At 38.9% G+C, this 21888-nt stretch overlaps 1 pseudogene; it reads right to left on the bottom strand.

Annotated features, from left to right (window-relative positions):
• Window positions 1-3597: 3597 nt before the first annotated feature.
• LOC118834639 lies at window positions 3598-4892 on the bottom strand (annotated as a pseudogene).
• Window positions 4893-21888: the final 16996 nt, after the last annotated feature.

Raw genomic sequence — 21888 nt, 5'->3', positions numbered from 1 at the left:
ATGTTTTTGGCATAGCAAAAACTGACTTATCGGTTTGGGAGAGCGGAGGAGAGAATCACAGGAGAGCACTAAAAACATTGGAGGAGTCAAATTAATACCTTTTGAAAAAGTTTCGCCTTTGCATTAATTTCAGAATTTTAAAAGAATAAATTTCTTTTGGTCCATGTTTAGTTCTGAGTAAACAAGTCTCTTTCATAGTTTCTGCTATGTTTATCTTTTAAATAGTGCATTAGCACACAGTAAGTATGCCATAATCTTAAAACGCCAGTTCTTTGATTGATTGATTGATTTAAAATGAGTAAATCAAGCAATGATAAATGGCTACTCTAGGTGGCAAATCCAAGTAGAATATGCCAGCTGTGGAATAATTTTTAGTTTAAGAATATTGAATTTTGTTAAATTATGATATACATAAAAGTAGAAGGAAGCAGACTTCCATAGTTATCACTTAATCACTCAACATATTTATTAAACTCCTGTATCAGAGACGTTGTCCTAGATACTAGAGATACAAAGAAAGTTTAATTTGTAATTATGATGCTACTTCAAAATACTTTCTTTGTATATTAGTATAACTATTGTCTGTTATTCCACATATCAATTCATCGACCAAGTAGACAGTGTTAACAAAAGGCCCCCTGGGGGCGCAAAAAGAAATGAAACAGAGTCTGATCCTGGATTACAAGATCTCAAAGTCACAAGCAAAAACCAGACTCACAAAGGGTGAGATTAGAAACTCTGATCTTAAAATTAAGACCAAAAACTAGCCAAAACTTCCAGTACCTCAATTTCTGAATCAGGGTGATAGATTTTGAAACTGGCACAGGGTGAACAGCTTTCAGAATACCTAGATGAACTTTGGGTTGTTGTGAGAAAAGCTTTATTAACTGGAATTTGCTAGAGGAACGTGGACCAACAGCTAGGTTATTATTATCATTGAATTAAAAGAAAACCAAAACCAAGAATAATAACATCAGTAGTATAGAAAATGAGGACAGAAAAAGGAAGTCTCTGATGATGACTAAACAATGCACTTAGAGAAATCTGAGCAACAAGAGGCCTAAAATAGAAACTAAATTAGATTTACCCTGACCAAAGGGTAAGTGTCCTTTGATCTTGTTACCTTTTCTCTTCCTAATCTCCCTATAACCCTCCTCTGTAGTCTGCCCCTACAATTTGATCTTCCTGGGTTTGTTTTGTTTTAGCCAATAGGAAAATGCTGCTGTGCTGCTTGGCAAAGATGGGAGACTCTGAGTGTGGAACTCGGCATGTGATCTGTGGATCCTTAGTTCTTAGTAGCTTAGTTCTGCTGAGCTGCTTTTCTCCCCTTTCCTTTTCATTCATATAGATAGATATAGAAAGGTATTAAAGGGCATAAAGTTTTAAGTTGGATAATATATTGTAGCTGGATGATAGTTTTTATATATAATATTTAACATATGTATACATACATATTTCCGCCCCACTCCACTGCTGCTGCACTTACAAATAGGGATATACTGGTAAGTGTTAAACAACCATCTGTTCCATCATACTTTTAGTTTTAGTCTTCATTATTGACAAATATATACATGTATATAACATATATATATATATATATATATATACATCTGCACTATTGACAATTATCTAGGCCCAGTGCTGTATCCATTGTGCCACCTAACTGCACTCTGTGAATACATATGTATGTGTATATGTGTGTGTGTGTGTATATATGTATTATATGCTTAATAAATCCTTCCTTCCTTCTTGGAAGTCCATGGAAAATTAGGCCTTGGAGTTGTTTTGTAGTTTATTAATAAACAAAAAAAGTTTAGCAATATCCCTCTACTCTGTGTCTGTGAAGAAATAGGAAGATACAGAATTGTAACTAGGTCAGGCTAATAGATTTTGCCCCAGGTGTAGTACTGCTTTCCTTAGGTGGGAAGATTGCTAGTTAAGGTTCTAAGAACATGACTGGGTCACATTATGACACTAATAGTTAGAGGTTTATATCCAAGAATAGATGGCTAATTCAACATCAGTCTCTGTTGAGTTTTCAGGACTCGGTCCTGCCAAATGGTGAATAATTCTTGTATTATCCTGATTGTTTTTCCACAATACTTAAATTGTTTCTTTCTGGCTGCTTGCAGTATTTTCTCCTTGACCTGGGAGCTCTGAAATTTGGCAACAATATTCCTAGGAGTTTTCTTTTTGGGATTTTTTTGAGGAGGTGATCTGTGGATTCTTTCAATTTCTATTTTACCCTCTGGCTCTAGAATAGCAGGGCAGTTCTCCTTAACGATTTCTTGAAAGATGATATCTAGGCTCTTTTTTTGATCATGGCTTTGAGGTAGTCCAATAATTTTTAAATGATCTCTCCTGGATCTATTTTCCAGGTCAGTGGTTTTTCCAATGAGATATTTCACATTGTCTTCCACTTTTTCATTCCTTTGGTTCTGTTTTATAATATCTTGATTTCTCATCAAGTGACTAGCTTCTACTTGCTCCAATCTAATTTTTAAGGTAGTATTTTCTTCAGTGGTCTTTTGGACCTCCTTTTCCATTTGGCTAATTCTGCCTTTCAAGGCAGAAATCAAGAGGTAGAGAGGAGGAAGAAGAGCATCTAAGCATAGGCATCAGCCAGTGAAAATGCACAGAATAAGGAAATGGAGTCTTGTTCAAGGAATACAGTGTCAGTGGATTACAGAATACATGGAAGGTTGTAAGGTATAGGAAGACTAGAAAGGTATGAAGGGGTCAGGTTGGGAAGAGTTTTGAATGGAAAACAGAAGATTTTATATTTGATTGTGGGAGTGATAGACAGCCATTTTATATTTGATCCTGTGAGTAGGCATGGTTAGACCTGAGCTTTAGGAAGATGACTGACAGCTGAGTGGAGGAGAGACTGCGGTAGGGAGACATGAGTCAGTGAGACCACTGTTGCAATAACCCAGACACGAGGTGATGAAAACCTGCATCAGGGGGTGGCAGCATCAGAGAAAGGAAGGAAGAATTATGGAATGGAGTCACTAAGCTTAACAAGGGGCATTAGCTGCCTGAGATAACCTCGTTCTCCCATATAATGCCTTAGTGTAAGCATTCATGCTGTTTCTACATGAGGGCAGAAGTACTGCTAGACTACACTCATACCTGAATATATTGCAAATTGCACCGTAATTATGCAATGTAGAACTTACATTCCATCTATTGCTGTTAATGTACTACAATTGCTTCATGCCTGAAAGCTTTCTAGAACTTTAGTCTTAAAATATGCAGATTTATTTGTAAGGGCATGCAAATGGAGTTCTTCCATTAGAGTAACCAAAGTTAATAAGCAGTGAAAGGTTTCAGGACAGGCCCTTCCTACCCACTCCCACCTCCACATTTTATTCTAAGAAATCCATTTACATTCTACCACAATGTGGTATTTGCTCACCACATGCTTGGAAATAAACTTGACTGCATTATGCTTTTGTCCAAAAAATATACATATTTTTAAATGAATCCTGTTAGAAACACATTCAATTTCTAAACTGCTTACTTGAGAGATGAGTCTGGCTTTGTCACTTAAACTTGGCTGAGGATATCTCAACCTAATACTAGTTAATCCAAAGACTAAAACACTAATACTTTCCAACCAGGATTAAAAAATGAACATCCAAAGTAAAGAGAAACATATGATTGGTCAAGTAACCAGTCAAAAACCACTTCCCTATTATTAGAGCTAATAGTTACTCTCAGCTTAAACTTCCCAGCCTCATTATTATTAGTGGTAACCAGAGTCACTGCTTCCATGTCAAATGTGACAATGGACCCAGAAGTAACTGCTGGCCACTGATTTGTCATCTCCTTCCCATTTACAAAAACAGCACCATTTGTACCAATACACAGTGCTTGATCTCGCTGCAGAGAGTCATAGCCATTCTGTTTTTCTACACAAACTCCTATAGTGTCTCGTCTATCGGTCTGCCCGCAGAAATAGGTTGGAGCACTGGAGTAGAGAACACCTGTAGCCTAGGAATCATTCCTGAGTGCTATATTTCTTCGACTGCTCAGGCTGTATCCCTCGAAGCCAGCTGTCCACTCGTGAGGCACCAATGTAGAATGACCCATCTGTGCAACACTCCAGGGACTCCACTCCTGCAGACTGTCCCCTCTAGCGCATACTCTGAACTGATAGTCAACATTGGGATCTATGTGTAACACTATGAATTCTGTTTCAGAACCAATGTATACATCTTCAAAGTGATTTGACGTAGTCTTACAAAACTGGAGTCTGTAATCTTGTGTTGTAAAGTCGTCATCAACCTTACACTATAGTACTATGATACCTCCAGGCTTTTCTATGAGTTCTTCTATCTGTACTGGTGGCCGAGATGCCACTGCGCCATGATTGAAAATTGATCCTTGACTATGGTGAGAATTGAATCATCCAACTGAGCAGATAAACACAGCACATCAACCAGTAGAGGCACTTCTGGCAAGCTGTCCAATTGAATGTGTGAGGCCTTTTTGGTAAAGCTCCATAATTTTTCATTCTCTTCTCCCATACCACCAAGTATGGCAATCTCACCTTCTCCGACTAAGTCTTCAGCGGTGCTGACTCCATGCTCTATGAGTTTCTAGCAGTCATCTAACGGCTTGATGGTCTCCTGCTCGATGGTGTCCACTTCTTGCATCAGATACACTAATGGTTCATCCAAGAGCTTCCTGAGGGTTCCCTTTAGATCATTAAAATGATGCCTGAGGGCATCCCTCGTCTGTGATGCACTCTCTTTGATCTGCCTCCACGCTGCAGCCCCTGCAGCTGCTGGTCCAGCTCGCACTGGTAGCTCTGCTCCACCTCAGTGCTCTCCCGGCCCGTGAAGCAGCACCTCCAGATCCGCCTCAGGCTCCATCCTCTCTCTCATCCAGCCTCCGCCCCAGCCCCTAGCCCCGGCACTGGCCCACCCTCTTCGGAGGCGGAAGCGTCAGACCTCCAAAAGGGGGATTTTATTACATATTTCATGTTGTTTCTTTTATGTGTATTATACATGTGCCACCTGTGGATTAAACAGAGTTGAAAATCTTGAGGTCAAATCCGATAACCCTAAAAAGTAAAAGTAAAGGTAAATTCTTTTCAGATGTAAATAAAACCTTCCACAAAAGGGTCAGCTAAACTGCATATGGAAAAGTCAGTATAAACAATGATCTTGTTGGGGCACCAATTGAATTTGTATCTTTGTCCCTAGCCATTCCTCTGCAAAATAGCCCAATAGGAGTGAGTAAAGTGTAAATGGTTGCAATGAGGCTGCTCAACATTTACTAAAGAAACTTTCTCCAGAAAAACAAGGATAGTTGAACAGGAGAAACTAGACCTCTCCCATATCCTGTCTACAGGTAACAAACTTCAGAGTGGAGACTGAGCAAGTCTTATAGGACAGGTTTTTGCCAAAAGTAGGCTGAATCTACCTGAAAAAGCTCAGTAGTGTTCTAGCTAAAAAATATCACCATAACTCTGGAGCTGAAGAGAATGCAATAACACCCAGCTGTGTCCACTGGGGTATAAGCTAAAGGGTGAAGACAGACGTCAGGACTGGAGTCAGGAAGATCTGAGTTCAGATGTGGCCTCAGATGCTTGCTGTGTGACCCTGGGCAAGTCACTTACCCTCTTTGCCTCAGTGTCCTCATCTGTAAAATGAGCTGGAGAAGAAAATTGCAAACCACTTTGCTAAGAAAACCCAAAAGGGGTCATCGACTGAACCTTGACTGAAAAACAACAACAACCAGCTGTGTCAGTGGCTGAAAGAATGAAAGACTATAGCCACCCATTGACTTGTCTAGCAGACACCACAACATGAGAGGAGCCCAGTGCTGGGCAATTGGGCTGGCTCAGGTTAGCAATAGCAACCAAGCCCCAGAGTGACCTGCTTGGCCCTAGCTCGTGGCAGCTGCCCAGCCCAGTGGCAGAGCAACCTCAAGCACCTCTCCCACAGGAGCCAAGGCTGGTGAGGGGCCAGCTCAACAGCTGAGTGACCCACATCCAATTAATCCATCCATTGGAAATACTGTACCATGCAAGGATCCAGCCCACCTGACTACCTGAGGACCAACTTATAAGGATCCTCTGGATAGGAAAGTATATGAGGTCCTACAGGTCTAGAGTTCTGGGTTGCCTTGGGGCCAAGTATGTTACCTATCTATGTTCTGCATTACTACTTTAAGTTAGTGCCTGCTTTTCTCTTGCCACTCCTCATGGACTTGTGTGCATTCGTGGAAGAGTATATCCTAGGTTTAGGGAAGAAATTGAATTTCGTTTTTATTAGGTTTAGTCCAGTTCTCTAGGCTGTCAAGATCTTGATGCCATGCAGTTGTTAGCTAGCCCTCCCAGCTTTGTGTCATCTCTATATTAAAGTATGCCATCCAAGTTTTAATCTAATTTGTTGATAACTGTTCTGGCCCAAGGAAAGACATCCTCCTAAAGTGCTCCATTGAATGAAATCTCCTCTAGGGCAGGGAATGTTTCTTTTTGATCTTTGTATCTTCAGAGTCTAGCAAAGTGTCTGGCACTTAGTAGGCACTTTGTAAAAGCTTGTTGATTGACAAATTGAAGATAGAACAGATAAGTACCAGTCTTTAGATTGTAAACTCCTAGAGGGCAAGAGCTGGCTTTCTTTTCCTAATTTGTGTCACCAGCAGTTAGCAGAGTACTTTGCACTTAATGCTTGTTGAATCAAAACTTAAATTGATCTAGCCTACTGCTGTCCTAGTCCACAACAATAACCTGAAAGAATCATACCTGCACTTTAGAGAAAGTACTTTGGCAGCTGTATGGAGGATGAATTGGAGTGGGGAGAGACTTGTGGTAGGCAGGCCAACTAGCAGGATACTGCAATGGTCTAAGTGTGAGGAAATGAGGGCCTGCACCAGAGCAGTGTCAGTGTCAGAGGAGAGAAGGAGGAATAGTCAAGAGATGTTGCAGAGGTAAAATCAAAGGTCTTGGCAACAGATTGCAAATGAAAGATGAGAGATAATAAGGAGTCAAGGATGGATGACACCTAGCCTGAGGCAGGATGGTGGTACCCTCAGCAAAACAAAGGGAAGTTTGGAAGGAGGGAGGATTTAGGGGAAAAGATAGTTAAGTTTTGGATGTTTTTAGTTTAAGATATCTATTGGACACCCAGTTCAAGATGTCTGAAAGGCAGTTTGAGGTGAGAGGCTGCAGGTTAGCAGAAAGGTTAAGGTAGGATAGGTACATCTGAGATCAACATAGAGATGATAATTAAACCCATGGAAACTTATGAGTATAGATCCCAAAGTGGTATCTGTGCAAAGAAGTGTTCTCTTGCTCTCTCTTTCTCTATCTCTGTCTGTCTATCTGCCTCTCTCACTCTTTTGGCACAGGTTGATTTTTGAAAAAGATAGTCCCATGGTGACTATAATAATATAAATGGAAAGAGCAAAACTAAACTGAAAACTGAGTGCTTGTATTCATATGACCCAAGGAAGAAATGAGAAAAAAAAACCCCACCAGTCTGTCTCCCTTTGCAGAGGTAGGAAAGTATGAGTATGGAATGCTATATATAACACGAGATGATGTATGTGTTGGTTAATCTTGTTGAATTCTTTAAAAAATTTGTTTTCTCATTCTGTGCTATAAGGGATGGTTCTCTGGATGGAGAAGCAAAATTGAAAGAAGATTTTTTGAAACAAAGGTGATACAACGTGACTAACATGGAAATATGTTTTGCATGACTGCGGATGTATAACCTATATCAAATTGCTTGCCTTCTCAATGAAGGGAGAAGAGAAGGGAGGAAGGGAGAGCATTTGGAAATCAAAATTAAAAAAAAAAAAGAATGTTAAAAATTGTTTTTACATGTTGTTGGAGCAAAATAAAGTATTAAATCATAAAAAAGGAAATAAAGGTGATAGAGAAAACAAAAATTATCAATGAAATTTTAAAAAAATTGTTGAGGTTTTTGAGGTATCATAGTCCTAGAAACAAAGTAGATATTCATAGGCTGGTGAATTACTAAATACATTGTAGTACATAGATGTAATATAATATTTTTCCATTAGAAATGATGAACATAAAGGAATCAGAGAAGACATGGGAAGACTTTTCATGAATTGATGCAAAGAGAAGTAGAACCAGAAAAATATATACAGTGACTAGAACAATGTAAATCAAATTAAAAAAGCAATAAAACAAAACTGATTACAATGTAATTATAATGATGAAGCTTAACTCTGAAGAAGACATGAGAAATTGTATCACAATCTATTTTCTTTGCAGGAGTGGGGGGTAGAACATTGTATTTCTTATTAATCTCAGCTACTGTTGGCAAATTTTGCTGAACTCATTTTATTTTCTTTTTTCTTTTTGTTACAAGAGATGGCTCTCTGAACAAGAAGAAGAGATATAATTGGAATGAAGATCATGTACAACCAAAAGATTTCAATAATGTTAAAAAGTTTAACTCTCTCCCTATTAGAATAATTACTAAATTTGGCTTCAGGGAAAAATGTACCTTTGTTAATGGAAGGGAGGGAAATGTAGATTGGAAGATGACTGTGATTTTTTTTTTGAAGGCATCCATTTTAAAAAAGATATCCACAAAGCTTTTAAAAGTAATATGTAATTTTCCCTTCACTTCTGACAATGTTGCCATGGGAGCATAAGATTCAGAAATTCTCTGTCAGCTGAGCAGACACTTTTTTTTTCCAGAGATCCTAAAGATGAGTAATATTGAACTTGGCATTGGAGAAGAATTTGGGAGTTCAGGTAAATGGAGGGGGGTGAGGGGGGGGATCCATCTTAGTTAGTCACTTAAACAAATTATATTAAATGGAGATTTATACTTCCCTTTTTCTGTTTACTTAGCAACTAGGTGGAGCAGTGGATAGAGCATTGGGCCTATATTATAAATTCCGCATATAATTGTAGTCAGGAAGACCTGAGTTCAAATCCAGTCTTATATAAGCTGTGTGACCCTCAGCAAGTCACTTAACCTAAATTTGCCTCTGTTTCCTCCACAATAAAATGGGCATCGTAATAGCACCTATCTCCCATGGTCGTTGTGGGGATCAAATGACACAATATCTGTAAAGTACTTAGCACAGTACCTGGCGCCTAGTTGATGCTTAACAAATGCTTGTTCCCTTTACTTTCCCTTTGTCTATGATAATATCGATGTAATTTAAAGTTTATTAAGTTAATAATTTTAAAAAAATAAAATATAGTCATCCCCATTTGCCATCTCTATTCCTATAACTACCATATGAGTATAGAGCTTCATCACCTCGCACCTGGATTACAGCAGCAGGCTCCTAAAGTTCTCTCTGCTTTCCTGGCAAAAACAGCTTGGCAGAAATAAGGGAGAGGACTTTGTTAGTACAAGGAATTCTACCTTCAAAGTCCATACTCCATGGGAAGGGAACTTCCCTGATTTGATGGGAAATTGAATGCCTTTATGAAAGCATGCTGTTTACAAAGAGACGTGGTCATGTGGAAAGATGACTCAAGAGATGAATGTGACAAAGTAGTATTGCATCATAAGAAATGACAGAGGCAGTGTGGAAAGTGGAGAGAGAACTGGTCTTCAGGTGAGAAAGGCCTGGCATATGGCTCATCAGAGCTACACGACCCAAGACAAGTCATTTAACTGATCGGTGTCTATTGTGAGCCAGGATCATAGTGGAAAGGTGCAAGCATGAGTTAGATGATACCACAACATTAGCCAGCACTTGTAAACAAGGAAGCTGTGTTAAGGACCCAGGGGCAGTTTGAGTTAATTTTGCCCTCATATAGATTAGTTAGGGAATCCAGGAAGTTCTATTAATTTCAGAGAAAATGCTGACCTGCATTGGTACAAGATGGTTCCTGACTGGGAGTTCATGCCAATGAAATCACAGGTCCAGTGCAAAAATGGAGGCCAGGCCAAGGAGTACAGCCTTTATGAGTATACGCAAAAATTTTTGATGGATACAATCCTCAAGTTGACTTTGGAGCAAGTTCAGATATTCTGTAGCTGATTGTGGTCTCCTTACCCTGTGGTGAAGAGACTGTAATTGTCTATGGCTCTAGAACTAGGAGCATTCAGAAGGTACAAATCTACCTAGGCCTGTCCCTTGATCTGCTTTTTCCTGCCTTGTTCAGCTGAGGAACCAAACACTAAGCCCTCAAGTGGGAAGAAAGACCCCAGGCCTTTATCTCCTCACTGGAGCAGACATGATATAGCCCAGAAGCATATGTTTCTCCTATTACTTCTGTCACTATAGTGCCTATTCTTCCTATTTTCTAGGTGAAGGAGATTTAAGATGGTTAGGTGGCATAATGGATAGAGGTTGAGACTGGAGTCAGGAAGATCTGAGTTCAAATGTGACGCTTACCAGCTGTGTTATCCTGGGCAAATCACTTAACCTTGTTTGCCTTGGTTTCCTCATCTGTAAAATAAGCTGGAGAAGGAAATGGCAAACCACTCTAGTATCTTTGCCAAGAAAACCCCAAATGGAGTCAAGGAGTGTCAGACATGACTAATGACTAAACCACAACAAATTGCCTTTATTGTTTGTCCCTGAGAAAAGTTGAGGGGATGATCTTGGCAGGGCTAATGCAGGATCCTTTTGACAGTTTCCCTATTGTACCATTTCATTTTTTGAAGAGGAAATTTTCCCACCTGGCTAATTTTAAATCTGGCTCTAATACCCTATTAACAACATGACTGGCTGATGGATACGACTCTTACGTGGACTCAAACTGAGATGGGGGAGTATTTTCCCTCTGCTATAACTTTATCATTCCTTTTTCTTTCATAGCAAATTTCTGTAATCAGGACATGTTATCTCTAAAGTATTTGTTGTTGAAATTAATATTCAAACATCTGAGTTAAGATAACGAGATACAGGTTCCTAAATTTGCAATACACTTGTTAGTAAATGTACATATATATATATATGTATTACCATAAGGCATCCTTCAAATATCTCAGAATAATGTAGGTATAATTAGACAATGATGAAAAAAGCTTGTGGCACAAACATATAACTCTATTAATTACTAAAGTTAAAAGTCAGAAACATTTTTCTGTTTTGTTTTTAAGATTTTAGTGAAATCATATATTTTAGTCTTTTGTGGTCTGTTACAACTGAGGTTAAATAAGCATCTTTTAGTCCAGTCCACCCACCCTTTCAGGGTTGCTTGTGGACAACAGTTGCTTGTAAGGTGCTTAGCCTTGCCCATACCATATATCAAGCAGTATATAAATATTGGCTATTGTGATTATTTCATTCTCAGTACACCATTCCGGATAATTGTAGACTAGCATTTGTATGTGACTACTATATAATACCTTAAGTAATTTCTTATATTGTGCAAATTGGTAATAGCACTATATTAGAGCTCTTTATGTTCCCTGGGCTCTATGCCTCAGCATAGTCATAACCCCGGTTAAAATTCTCAAAGACTGTGTTTAAGGAAGTTGGGTCACACCCTGTCAGAGTGAGATCAGACCTCAGAGCCTTTGCGGGAGGGGGTGGGGTGGGAAGGGGTGGGTGGCCAAAAAATCACCCTATCAGCCCTCCACCTAGAATAGTAGAGTGTAAAGCTTTAACAAAAATGGCTTATAATATTTAGCCCAGCATACTTTGCTCTAACAGTTGTGAATTTAAACTGGTAGAGCATTATATCTATTTCCCAGTAATTTTAATGTGAGATTCATTTGTCTCATGTGGCTTCATTTACAATGGGCTTATATCTTTCTATTAGGATAATTAATCAGAACTTATTACCATTCCTTGTCACCTCTGTTTTCCTGTCTAAAGGATTAAGTAGTAATATCCACCCACCCCCACTCCCCACCCCCAAGGTTGTCCCTTGTATATATTACCTTTCTGTTGTGCTGGATGTATTTTTGACAAAATATGCTTTGTATTAATGTCTTTCCAAATTGTAAGGATTGTGAGTTTAAAAGCCATTTGTGATAGAATGAAAAATTTTCTATGAAGGATGATTACATTTACCTACACTGCTATCATCTAAACTTGTTATGGGATTTTTGTATGCTCTTATTGTTAACTGTGTTCCTAATGTGTCTCTGAGATTTCTAATATTTGCACAGAAGTAATACCTTGCTGTTAAAATTGTGTTACATGCATCCCTTATCTGAAGAGATTATCAGTTCTGTTTACTGAAGCCTTAATGATTGCAAGTTATGAAATTGCTGAGAACTAGCACCCAGCCACAGTGAGGAAACTTAGAGTATTTATTTTCACGGACCACCACATATCCCTCATGAAATTATATGTTAAAGGGGCAGCTAGGTGTTGAAGTGAGTAGAGCACCAGCCCTGGAGTCAGGAGGACCTGAGTTCAAATCCGACCTTAGACACTTGACACACTTACTAGCTGTGTGACCTTGGGCTAGTCACTTAACCCCAATTACCCTGCCTTCCCCTCTCAAACACACACGTGCACACACACACACAGACACACAAAGAAATTATACGTCAATATGTTGGAGTCAGCCATCATGCTACTCCAAGATTTTGCTTCTGTCTGTCTTTAATCTCTTTAGGATATGGGTGAGGCATACATTTTCAGACATACCCACTGTGCTTTCTTTTGCTTGATCTAGTTATTTGGTTCAAAGGATGGTTCTAACCATGCGGGAGGGAAGGAGTTGTTGGGAAGTAGTAGTGATGTAAAAAAAAAAAAGCACCCATATAACCTTAAAAAAGAAAGATGACACATGACTAAATTTCAGCATCTCCTATCTGCTAAATATAAACAGAGCCTCTTTTGAGGTACAAAGAAAAAAAAGGCAAAAATGACACAGGCAGAGAGGAACTAAGAAAAAGAGGAAGTGAATTAATTTCTTTGTTTTACACCCACATACAGTATACCCTGAGAAAATGATTTGGGTACCAGTTGAAAATGTATTGTTTCTTTAACTAATTTTTTTTAATTAATGAGCTAATGTTTTATATAATATATACTATAATTTGATGCCTTTTATTTCTTAAATCACAAGTATTCCCCAAGATGTGACTTTCTTTCCCCACTGAACACTGTCTTGCATCTATAAAAGTTAAGCAAAACCCACTGACAGACCAACTAATGTCTGAGAGCAGAAGAGGGAAGTGTGTTTCACAATCTGTTCTCTAAGATTGATCATTGTAGTTTATCTGAGTTTGGCAGGATTGTGTGTATGTATGTTTGGTTCTAATTTCTTTGCTCCAATTCAGTTCATCTTAGTCTTTCAATATTTCTGAATTCTTCATAATCATTGTTTCTTATAGCATAGTGATATCCCATGACTTAATATAATATATGTACATATACATATATGTGTACATACACACATATTCCTCAATCTAATCGACCATTGCATTTTTTTGCTGCCATAAAGAGTGCTGTTACTATGAAGATTTTGAGTTCCAGATTTTTTTCTCTCTCTCTTCCCACGTCCCCAAAATGGTAAGCAATCTGATATAGGCTATACACGTACAATAATATTAAGCATATTTCCACATTAGTCATATTGTAAAAGAAGAATCAGAACAAAAGGGAAAAATAAGGAAGAAAAATAAAGAGAAAATATTATATTTCGATCTGTATTCAGACTCCATAGTTTGGTCTCTGATCTGCATAGCATTTTCCTTCATGAGTCTTTTGGAATTGTCTTAGATCATGGTATCGCTGAGAAGACCTAAGTCTATCAAAGTTGATTATCTCACAATGTTAGAACCTCAAACTATTAACAACTATATGCAGAAATGCCCCATAAAAGAAACACAAATTCAAACAGCCCTGAAGCTTCTCTTCACACTCAACAAAATGGTAAAAATGACAAAAGAGGGAAACAGTTAATATTGAAAGGATTGAGGAAAGAGGGACACAGTAACAGATTGTTAGTTGAGTTGTAAATAGGTCCAAACAGTCTGGAAAGACATTTGGAATTATGTGGACAGAGAGTCTAACATGTCCATGTCCTATTATTACCCAGAGACTCTATTACTAGGTACATATTTTAAGGACATCAAAAAGAAAGGCCTCATGCATATTTATAGGAGCACTTTCTGTGGTAGCAAAAAGCTGGCAATAAAGTAGGTGTCCATGGACTGGGGAATGGCTAAACAAAATATGGTACATTAATGTCATAGAATATTATTGTGCATTAAGAAATGATGAAAATAAGAATGAGAAACACGGAAAGACATATATGAACTGTTGCAAAGTGAAGTAAATAATCAGGAAAACCATGTATAAGGAAAGTCTCCCAATGCCCCTCTCTTTAGGCACTTAGTGTTTTCATGCTGCCCTAGACCACTGTAGAATAGCATCTTGCCTTTATGCTCTTCAAAATTTAATTCTCTAAAAGCACAACCAACCACAAGTGTAGGAGGACATTTCTTGGTATTTCATTTTACAAGTATGGTTTTCACAAACCAGGGATTGCTATTCAGTAGTCCCACAAACTTTGGTTTTTAGTTTCTATTTTCAGCTTGTTGTCACTAACATTTTATCAGGTAATGAATCGGGTCACAGTGGGTTTGTCTGGGGAAATCCTTTAGATTAGATCAGTCTTCTACCAGGAAGCAGAATGCAGGAGTTCGGACTACCAGTCCCAACGGTTAGAGAACAAAAAAAGGTGATCTCGGACAAAGTAATAACATTAGTAAGAGCAACCAGACCCACCCCAGGATTTTAATGTCACTTGGAACAATTAACACTCTTCTGTTGTTATTTGGTGCGGAGAGACACTTTCCCCACCCATGCTAGCTTTCACTAATCTGTGTCCTCCAGAATGTTGTCCAAGGGTTCTTTTCTCCAGATGAAAGTGAGAAGTACATTTAGTCTCTTCAGAAAGGCCCCACCCTTGTTTTTTCCTTTGGTTATCTTTTTTCTTCATGGCAGCTGTGTGTCTAAATAACCCACCTCCCCACTCCCAGAAAGTAGAATTTCAGAGTTGCCTGAGATCATTCCAACCCAGATATGAAGAAAGAAATCCTTTGGACAACATCCCTGAGAAGTGGTCTCCCAGTCTTTGCTAAGAGACCTCAATAATACAGAACTCACTATCTCCCAAGGTAGCCCATTCTACTTCAGGACTGTTCAAATGGCTGAGAAAACTGTAACCATATTTTCTAGGTGTGGATGTGATAGTAAGAAAAACGGATCAAAAAAGCTCATCATTGCTTTGCCCATAGCCTATACCTTCCTCCTCCCCTCCCTCCCTCTTCCCTTCCCTTCCCTAACTTTTCTCTAACTTTTCCCTAACCCTTCCCTTCCCTTCCCCAACCCTTTTTTCCCTTCCCTAACCCTTCTCTTCTCTTTCCTGCCCTTTCCTGCCCTTCCCTTTCCTTCCCTTTCCTTCCCTTCCCTTTCCTTTTCTAGTGTTAATGTGATTCAAGATCTTCCCCACCCATTAATCCCCTTAATAGGCCTCAGGTGGAGCTAGTTAAGGGAAGCTTGATTAGGGGAGGCTTGTTTGTAGGAAGGCCCACACCCTTTTGCTAATTAGGTCATGAGAGGTGTAAAGCCCTCCGGCCCTAAAAAGGGTATATGTATAAATATATGTGTGTGTATATATATGTGCATGTGTATATACATATATACGTGTACATGTGTGTATAAGTATGTGTGTGTGTGTGTGTGTGTGTGTGTGTGTGTGTATACACGCACACCCAGAGGGTAGCTGTTAAGCTCAGAGAGAGAGAGAGAGAGAGAGAGAGAGAAATGCAAGGGCTAGGAGAACCTCAAGGGCTCTCAGAACTACAAGCTCTCAGAACTGCAGCAGGACTAAGGCAAGCAGACAGCTAGGATTTGTGAGTGAGTGTTTACAGGAAGGCACCAGCAGAGGGAAAGGTTACAGGATGGCTTGGCTCTCTGCTTCAATATTGTGTTTTAATTTCCTTGCTGTTATAATGAAGTGGACTTACTGATCTTGGGATACAATTGTTGCTATGTCAAATTGGAGTTATTGGTTTTGGGATTTGATCCTCTGGTGTCTGAATAAATGTTTTACTTCTTCTTCCTTCTATATGGAGAGTCTCTTATAGAATGTACAGAACTATACAGGCATATTCATGGTCACCACTGATATTGTGACACTTGCCTTTCTGATATACTATCCTCTTCCCTCCTTCCCTCCCTTCCTGTTTAATGGTGCCTTTTGTTTTTATAAGTCATTTTCCAATATACTTACCTCCCCATTGGGTCTTCTCCAATGACTGAAAGTAAACACTAAAGCAACACCAATAGACCCAGTAACTATTTCTGACAGGATGTAATATAGTTTTATTGGGTGGAGAGACATGTTTCATTATCTGTTCTTCAGGATACAGATTGGTCATTACAAAGAATGATGTCTTAGAATCCTCCCTTTCCTTCAAAACTCTGTTTAAAGGACACACATGAAAATTCCTCTGATCCCCTTAGCTGCTGGTGCCTCTGCCCTCCTAAGATCACTTTCTTTTTATTTTATGTATACTTATTTATGTACCCATATATGTAACTTCCTTGAGGGTAAGGAATGTTTCATTTTTGTACCTGGCACACAATAAATGCTTAATACATGTTTATTGATTATTCAATTGATTACATTTCATTGGAGTTCCCACCTTATTCTCATACATCAAATAAAACTGACAGGATCAAAAATGGAATAGGATCAAATGAAATAATGTTTATAAAGTACTTACCACAGTGCCTGTCACACAGTTGGTACTTAATAAATGTTTATTCCCTTCTCTCTTTCCCCTGACATCAGCCAGACTTCATAAATGCAGCTTCTAGGAACTGAAGGTCTATTGGCAATGGTTTATAAATATGTAATTTCCCAGTCCACATGCCGTATTTGCAAAACTCTTCCTAGACAATTATTGATCCATAGACCCCAAACCAACAGGACTAGAAAATTATCTAGGGGCCTTCTCTTAGTCTCTAATATTGCTCCTAATGAAAGTCCTGCCCTCAGAGAACTTTCTTCCTCTTAGGGAAGACATCTACTAAATTAGGATATACAGAATAGACAATGTAAATACAAAGGCAAAATTGAATAAACTTATGAATTTTTTTATTAATGAAAAAAACCTCCAAAAAGCATGTTGGACTAAGACTATCTACACCTCCTAAGAACCCGATTATGAAACAGTGTACAGCAACACCTACAGACTGAATATTGCCAGATATACACAGATATGAGTTCTACACACTCAGTAGATCACTCCAGATCCCATCCTTTATGCATATGCCAGTGCTGGGGGGGGTCAATTCTAACTACTCTTGAGTTTCCACAGGCTATACCTAATTGACTTCAAAGCAGTGTCTCACATGCAACAAAAAGTTACCTGAAGAAGGAAGCTTGGGATGAAGGATACCATTTTACTGTAGATCAGGATTGTGCTTCACCAATAGGGAAATAAGCAGCTAGCTCTAAGTGAATTGGAGATAAATACTCCACCTCTCCATTTCTATTAAGAATTCAAGTGTTAGATGCAGCCCATTTCCCCTTTCAAGAAATCACAAAAGAAAGTAATCTTTTAGAACCAGAGGGCAAAGTGGAAATAGAAAGAATCTGCCAGTCACTTCTTGAAAGAAATCTTAAAATAAAAACTCCCAGGAACCTTTTAGGCAACATCCAGAGCTTCCAGGTCAAAGGAAAAATATTGCAAGCAGCAAGAAAGAAAAAATCCAAGTACCAAGGAGCCACATAACATATGATTTAACACACATTCTTATGAAGGATCAGAGGACATGGAATTTCAGAAGGCAAAGGAAATTGGCTTGCAATCAAGAATAACTTACTCAGCCAAACTGAGCATAATCCTGCTGGGGGGAAATGGATCTTTAATGAAATAGAGGACTTCTAAGCATTCCTGATGAAACGACCAAAGCTTCATAGAAACTTTGAAGTATAAAGACTCAACAGAAAGATAGAAAGGTGAGCATGAGTGAATAATCATGAAGGAGTAAATAAGGATGAACTGTTTGCATTTTTTTTGGTTCTTTTTTGGGGAGGGTGCAGAAAACAAGGCAATTGGGGTTAAGTGACTTGCCCAAGGTCACACAGCTAGTAAATGTGTGAAGCATCTGAAGCCAGGTTTGAACTCAAGTCCTCCTGACTCCCAGGCTGGTGCTCTACTCACTGGGGGAATGATTCATGTGTCCCCTCAGAACTATCTCATCATCAGAGGTCATAGGAAGGAGTTTAATTAGACGGGGGGCCTTGGAGTAGTTCTTGAAGAATTTTAAAAAATAATGGAAAGGAAAGGCAAGAGAAATACAATGGAGCAGTGGAAAGGTGGGGCAAGAGAAAGGGAGGTTAGGAGAAATTATCTCATAAAATCCAAGTGTACAAGTGGAAGTCTAGATAAATAAGGAGGAAGGGAAGATGGGAGTAGCTGACATTTGAACTTCATTCGCTTTCAAATGAACTGGTCAAAAAAGGGAAAAATATACATACAGTTGGATACATAAATACATTTCACCAAACAGAGAAACAGTAGAGGAAAGGGAGCAAGGGAAGAGATGAGGGAGCTTATTATTAAGGAAGGGATTAATCTCAAGAAAAACAAAACTCTCCAGATATACAAAAATACTTACAGTAGCTTTTGTTGTTGTTGCAGTGCTAAAGAATTGGAAGCTGAGCTGGTGCCCTTCGACTGGGGAAGTACTGAACAGTTTATGGTATGTAAATATGATGGAATATTCTAAGAAATACTGTAGGGAAGACTTACATAAGCTGATGCACAGTGAAGTGAGCAGAGCCAGGGGAACAATGGACCACAATACCAGGAATACAGTGTCAACGTTATTGTGAAGATCAACAGTTTTGAAAGAATTAGCAACTCTGATCAGTGTAATGACCAACCATAATTCCACAGGACTCATGATGAAACGTGCTACCCACATGCTGATAGGGAAGTAAAGGAACTCAGAGTGCGAATTGAGACATGTTTTGGGGGGAGGGGGGCGGTGAGGCATGTCCAATCTATTTATTTTGCTTGACTATACATGTTTGTAAAAAGGGTTTTGTTTTTCTTTCTTTCTCAGTAGGGGAGGCAGATTTTTGTTAACTGAAAAAAATTGATTAAAATACAAAGAACTGCCCACAGAAACAGCAATGCTGTAATGATGATCAGCTGTGAAAGAACTACGTACTCTGATCAATACAGTGATCCCAGACAATTCCAAAGGACTCATGATGAAAAATGTTATCCACCTCTAGAGAGAGAACTGATGACATCTGAATGCAGACTAAAGCATAATTTTTTATTATTTTTCTTGCTTTTTTTGCAACATAGCTAATATGGAAATAGGTTTTGCATAATTTCATGTGTATAATTGATATCATATTGCTGCTCTTCTCAATGAGTGGGGGAGGAACTGAAAGGAGGAAGCGAATCAGAATTCAAAATGTAAAAAAAAAAAAAGAATGCTAAAAACAAACAATTTAAAAAAAGAAAATACAATAAAAAGAACTTTGTTTCCCCCAGTAACTTCAATTAAGTATGTAATGTTTGTATTTAAGGATTTCATTCTGGTGGTGCTCTTCTTTAATGTATAAAACTCCCCAAAAGGCTTTTAGGCACCGTTCAGATTGTTAACAAAGTGTTTTTAGGTGACAAGATTTTCCCTTGCAGTAGATGCTCAGTAATTTTATATGTGGTTGTTGAATCTAGTTCCAAATGCTGCAAGTTAGTTCCAGTTCAGTCTGTAACACAGCAGACATAGCCAGGGGCTGCTCAAGCAGCATCAACAGTTATGACTGCTGCTGCTGCTACTGGTGATGTTCCCATGGACAAAATTTAAGATATGAGCCAAACAAGTAACTAGCACAGTAAAGTAGCAAAATTCACAGAGAACCAGAGGGGAAGTAATTGCGCAGTGACAGAACTTATTTGTCCTCCAAAAGATCGCTGATTTCAATGTGAGAACCTACAGTACTGTTGCAGATTATAACGTATCCATGCCTTAGTAGATGGCTGTCCGACTTTGCCATAGCACCCCCCCTTCCCCCTCCCCAATCACTAACCAGAGACTATGCCTTTGGTCATGAGCCTTTTTCACACTTAGCTGGGCTGATTTTCGGATGATGGATACCCAGGACATCCCAGCTTCATAAGACCTGATGAACTTGAACCCCAATAGCATAATCTTTGGCAAACCAAGGTTACTTATATGTCAAGAAGAGACATTAGTGGAATTAGTACTTTAGTGCAATTCATCAATATCAATTATTTGTAGACTAGACCTGAGATTTCATTCAAGTAGGAAAAGCCTGTCAAGGAAATTCCCTCTAGCAATGAGTATCTGCCTGCTGCTCTGTGATTTCTATGATCTTAGAGAGTTCCCTAAGGGGTACTAGTAAGTTAAGTGACTTGCCCAGGATCATGCCATCACTATGCGTCAGAGGCAGGATTTGAACCCAAGTCTTCTTGATTCAGATCCATTGCTTCTCTATCAATATGAATATGAATTTTTAAATTTGAATAATAAAACCCTCCCTCCCTTGGTACCAATATAAAAAAAATAAATTTAGTCTTGGCTAAGGTACAAGAAGGCAGCTAGGTGGAACAGTAGATAGAGTGCTGGGCCCTGGAGTCAGGACAATCTAAGATCAAATCTGGCCTCAGACATCCATCCACTAGCTGTGTGACTCTGGGCTTGCCCTGATTGCTTCAGTTTCCTCATCTGTAAAATGAACTGGAGAAGGAAATGGCAAACCACTCCAGTGTTTTTACCAAGAAAACCCCAAATGGGGTCACAAATAATCTGACAAGACTTAAATGACTCAACAACATCAAAGTGTAAAACTTCTGTACCCGAGTAGAGTTCAAGTGAGCCTAAGATCTTCTATAGTTTCCTTTCTAGCCCTTAGACTCCAATACTGAATCAAGGTAACTCCTGTAAATGGGCTATATTGGTTCCCACAAATTTTGCCAATTTTTCTCATGTTATGGGCCCATAAATTAGCCTTCTCTGAATTCTTAAAGTACAATAGTAGTATGCTTTGCTTGAAAGGCATTATTAGTTTATGTTATGGCTTTTTTTTTTTTTTTTTTTTGGTGAGGCAATCGGGTTAAGTGACTTGCCCAGGGTCAAACAGCTAGTAAATGTCTGAGGCTAGATTTGAACTCAGGTCTTCCTGACTCTAAGGCAAGTGCTCTATCCACTGCATCACCTAGCTGCCCCTGTGGCTTTTTTTAACCCATGAAGCTAGTAACTGAGTTAGATATTTTCACAATGTAGTTTTTTATTTTCAAAGATTGAAAATTTTTTGGCTTTGTGTACTCAGTTTCATTTTTACTTTAAGTTCTTATATTCTCAGAATCTCTCTCTTCCCCTCCCCCTCCCCCCCCCCCCCCCAATTCTCAGAATGAAAGAGAAGGAAACAGGTTTGGTATGCATTTAACAGTTATATGCCAACCTCTGTGATGGTATCTGAGGGTTTGCTCTTTGGTCTGTTTTTTTTTTTTTTTGGCAGGGCAATTGGGGTTAAGTGACTTGCCCAAGGTTACACAGCTAGTACATGTGTCAAGTGTCTGAGGTCAGATTTGAACTCAGGTTCTACCGACTCCAGGGCTGGTGCTCTACTCACTGTGCCACCTAGCTGCCCCTCTTTGTTATTTTTTGTGAAAAGAAAGTTTTCAGTTCCCAGTTGTTACTCAGCAAAATCTACCTCTTACCATGTGGTTTTACACCCATAGATAGAGGGCCCAGGATAACAAGGGGAGGCTCCAGGGAAAGAAAAGGTAGTTGGGCCAAGCTCTCATCTGCTATAAGTCAAAGACTACATCTCCTCAACTGTCATAAGCAATGAGTACTCCTTGTCAAAGAAAGATCAAACGGCTGTACTTTAATATTGAATGGCACAATCTGAAACACAGAGGGAGAGTTCAAAGTCCTTGGTTATAGACA

This window comes from Trichosurus vulpecula, chromosome 1 (genome assembly GCF_011100635.1).
Source record: "Trichosurus vulpecula isolate mTriVul1 chromosome 1, mTriVul1.pri, whole genome shotgun sequence".
Lineage (NCBI taxonomy): Eukaryota > Metazoa > Chordata > Mammalia > Diprotodontia > Phalangeridae > Trichosurus > Trichosurus vulpecula.
Note: the sequence above shows the minus strand (reverse complement) of the source record. Positions and strands in the feature narration are given on the sequence as shown.